General features: G+C 46.1%; 1 protein-coding gene across 1 annotated transcript in view; it reads right to left on the bottom strand.

Moving 5' to 3' along the window:
* The window catches only part of LOC116686260 (cbp/p300-interacting transactivator 3), a 6,060-nt gene extending 4,573 nt beyond the window's left edge, over positions 1-1,487 (bottom strand). Inside the window, exon 1 of the mRNA XM_032511234.1 lies at positions 1,194-1,487. The gene's annotated coding sequence lies outside the window, so the exon portion shown is untranslated. The remainder of the gene's footprint in view (positions 1-1,193) is intronic.
* Between the last annotated feature and the right edge of the window lie 935 nt (positions 1,488-2,422).

Genomic DNA, 2,422 nt, shown 5'->3' with positions numbered 1-2,422 from the left:
AATAATAATAATAATAATAATAATAATGTATACGTTTTTAATCCCGTAAGGGGAAATTACAATGTTTGAGAAACTACCCAGTTGCATTATAGGAAATGTAGGCTCCAGTGTTTTGGGGATTTTGACCCATTATTGAGACTAAAAGTCCTGATGTCTCAGTCTCTGCTTCCATAAAGAGTCTTCTGGGTCCACTTCATTTCGTAGCAGTACTGAATTGCTGGAGTAACCCTCTGAAACAATGTGATGAGAACAAGCCCTGTCTCTCTGCTGCAGCTCTCCTTCCTCCTCCAGCTTCTCTCTCTCTATTTGAACGCCCCCAGCCACCTCGGAAGTGTCCATCTCAAAGCCCCGAAAGGACACCATCGAGACTTCCCGCTGGACATCTCACCGACGAGGGAGGGCAGCAATACCCTTGCAGCCAAAAAGGACGCAGAGGAATGCTTGTCCAGACCACACACACCTCTCCCCCTCAAACACACACAGCACACTGCCTCTGTCTTCACACAGTCATTACAAAAGACCATCAGCTAAAAGATAACCTACCCCTGATAAAACAGAGACCCGTCCCAGCTGAAACTGGAATTCTGCTGTCAACGTGATTGGCTTGTTAACAGTGATGGCAACGACAATATTTGACCCACTAATGGGATTACCATGAAAAGACAACCAGCTAGAGTGAGCAATCGAATAAATGTCTTCTTCTGTCTGGGAAAAACAAAGACAGCTGAGGCTTTTAAATCCCCCAAAACTGAACTCCGCTGGTGCCCCTGGTTGCTTGTGCTAATTCAAGCCTTTTTAGTGCTGATAAAACAAGACGACACTTTCTCCAATAGCCTAAATCCTCCTTCAAATTCTTCCCTTGTGTTACCTAATTATGCTCTGTAATAATCTGTGGAGCTCGGTGCAGATCTGGATAACCATTCAGCCAAATGCCACTTTGTAAATAGATAGTCTGAGGGAGGATAATAACTGCTGACATTATTACACAAGCATGAAACCCGTCTTATCCTCGGGGATTGGCATTCGATGCCACAAATATAACAGGCAATAACGCTGCAAGTAAGCAATGGAACAAGGTGAAATCGGATAATGTAATCAGCGGCTTTTTTAATTAAAATATTAAATAATCAGCCGTACAAAGGGAACGTGCAGCCTCTCTACCTGTTTAGTGAGTAACAGAAGACGACACCTACCCGATGGATTAATGTCGAGTCCGTCCGTACGGAGAAGTTGGATCGATGCCGGGCTTGTTCCTCCAGCTGATGCTCCGGCTACATGCAGCCCTGCGGCGGATGCAAACTCTAGTGCGTCTCGGCAGTCGGAGTAGTTTGTTTTCTGGGTCAACTCGGGGATTATATGCATCTATAAAGCACAGGAGAGAGGGGGGGAGCGAGAGAGAGAGAGCGAGAGGAGGAGCTACCGTCCTTTCCGTCTCCTTTGTTGCCATTGGTCCTCCCCCTTAATCACTGTGCAAAGAAACATTCACTAACTACCTCCGCGGATCCACCGGAGCAGCGCAGCCGCGCTCAGCCGGGCCGTGCTCTGCGTGTCCCGGGAACATTTCCCCGCCGGCAGCCTTCATCATCCTCCCTCTATAATCCGTAATGATCCACGCGCTCTTAAAGTGCAGCTGGGAAGGATTTGCTACACTGCAGGAACATCATATAGTCACATCATTATATTATTTTAACCAGCTGAGTGAATCTGCATAGTGTGTGTGTGTGTGTGTGTGTGTGTGTGTGTGTGTGTGTGTGTGTGTGTGTGTGTGTGTGTGTATATATATAGATATAATAATTTCTTTAATTGATGACAGCCCTACTAAATAGGCTTTATATGTAGGATGACAAAAATGGATGTCCGTCTCCGTCCTCTGTCTCTGTGTTGGCGTTCTAACCTCTGGTGGATTTCTGAGGACTATGGTTACCTGGTCCTCAGGTCTCTGCAGGGTAAATCCAGACAGCTAGCTAGACTATCTGTCCAATCTGAGGACTATGGTTACCTGGTCCTCAGATCTCTGCAGGGTAAATCCAGACAGCTAGAGAGACTATCTGTCCAATCTGAGGACTATGGTTACCTGGTCCTCAGGTCTCTGCAGGGTAAATCCAGACAGCTAGCTAGACTATCTGTCCAATCGGAGTTCTCTGTTGACGACTAAAACTACTTCTAAACGTACACATATTCCACCAAAACAAGTTCCTTCCTGAGACTATTTAGCAGAGGCACCGTGGCTCGTCCAGAGCTTAGCCCCGCCCAAGATGATTGTGATTGGTTTAAACAAATGCAAATAAACCAGAGCAGGTTTTTCTACCATCCAAGAATGCTGTGTGGACTAGACAGACCTTCCTCCATAGAGCTGTGGAGGAAGGTCTGGTAATGTGAGACTATAACATTGATACAGCCTTAACCAAAGTGTTTTTGTAGC

This window comes from Etheostoma spectabile, unplaced genomic scaffold (assembly GCF_008692095.1).
Source record: "Etheostoma spectabile isolate EspeVRDwgs_2016 unplaced genomic scaffold, UIUC_Espe_1.0 scaffold340, whole genome shotgun sequence".
Classification (NCBI taxonomy): domain Eukaryota; kingdom Metazoa; phylum Chordata; class Actinopteri; order Perciformes; family Percidae; genus Etheostoma; species Etheostoma spectabile.
The sequence above is the reverse complement of the archived record's forward strand: the minus strand, read 5'-3'. Positions and strand labels throughout refer to the sequence as shown.